Source organism: Gossypium arboreum, chromosome 2, assembly GCF_025698485.1.
Source record: "Gossypium arboreum isolate Shixiya-1 chromosome 2, ASM2569848v2, whole genome shotgun sequence".
NCBI classification, from domain to species: Eukaryota; Viridiplantae; Streptophyta; class Magnoliopsida; order Malvales; family Malvaceae; genus Gossypium; species Gossypium arboreum.
Window position 1 is genome coordinate 9,975,241 of NC_069071.1, and position 1,151 is coordinate 9,976,391.

Below are 1,151 nucleotides of genomic sequence, written 5' to 3' on the forward strand. Positions count from 1 at the left end.
GCCATTTTTATTTTTATTTGCAATTTAATTTTGTTTACTAAATTTTCATTTCTCTACTTCTGGTAGGTTTTTTTTATAGTTTATGACTAGAAGAAACCCGTCAGGACCTCTACTTTTTGATAGCGAAATCAAAAGCATAGCTCGTAGAAACCGAAGAGAAATAAGGCGAAGCCTACAATACATAGGGGAAGAGCGAGAGGCCAACATCCATACCACAGTCGAGGAGATGGCTGATAATCAGATTAATCCGTTACCTCCTGTGGTTGCTGCAGATCTAGTAGATCAGAATCCTGCTCCTCGTACTATGTATGATTATGCTAAACCTACTTTAACAGGAACTGAATTGAGTATAGTTAGACCTGCTGTTGCTGCAAATAATTTTCCACTAAAGCCTAACACGATTCAAATGATACAATAGTTTGTTCAATTTGATGGTTTACAGGATGAGGATCCAAACACTCATTTAGCGAATTTTCTAGAATTCTGCAACACCTTTAAGATTAAAGGTGTTTCTGACGATGCCATTCGCCTTCGGTTATTTCCCTTTTCATTAAGGAATAAGGCTAAACAGTGGTTGAACTCGTTACCGCGAGGGTCAATCACCACTTGGGAACAAATGACCGAAAAATTTTTACTTAAGTATTTTCGTCGGTTAAAACGGCTAAATTAAGGAATGATATCTCTTCTTTTGTGCAGATGGATCTAGAAACTCTTTATGATGCATGGGAGAGATAGAAGGATTTATTAAGAAGGTGCCCTCACCATGGGTTACCTCTATGGCTGTAGGTTCAGACTTTTTAGAATGGTTTGAACCCCTCAACAAGACAACTGATCGATGCAGCTGCTGGTGGAACTTTAAACAACAAAACACCTGAAGAGGCTTACGAATTTATTGAATAGATGTCACTGAATAACTATCAGTGGCAAGTCATGAGAACAAAGCCGAAAAAAATACCTGGTGTTTTCAACCTCGACGCGGTCGCTATGCTCTCTAACCAGGTAGAACTTTTAAATAAAAAGATTGATGGTTTGTATGGTTCTACTCAGGTACATCTAGCAATGAGGTGTGATTCAAATAGAGGAGGAGTGAAAAATATAGATTATTCGTCCTTAAACCCTAGCACCGATGAGGAATAATTCTAGACCTCAAA

At 38.2% G+C, this 1,151-nt stretch overlaps 1 non-coding gene across 1 annotated transcript; it reads right to left on the minus strand.

Annotated features, from left to right (window-relative positions):
* Positions 1–663: 663 nt before the first annotated feature.
* Positions 664–770, minus strand: LOC128289974 (small nucleolar RNA R71). Its single transcript, XR_008279613.1, has one exon. It is a non-coding gene; the product is annotated as a small nucleolar RNA R71 (small nucleolar RNA).
* Between the last annotated feature and the right edge of the window lie 381 nt (positions 771–1,151).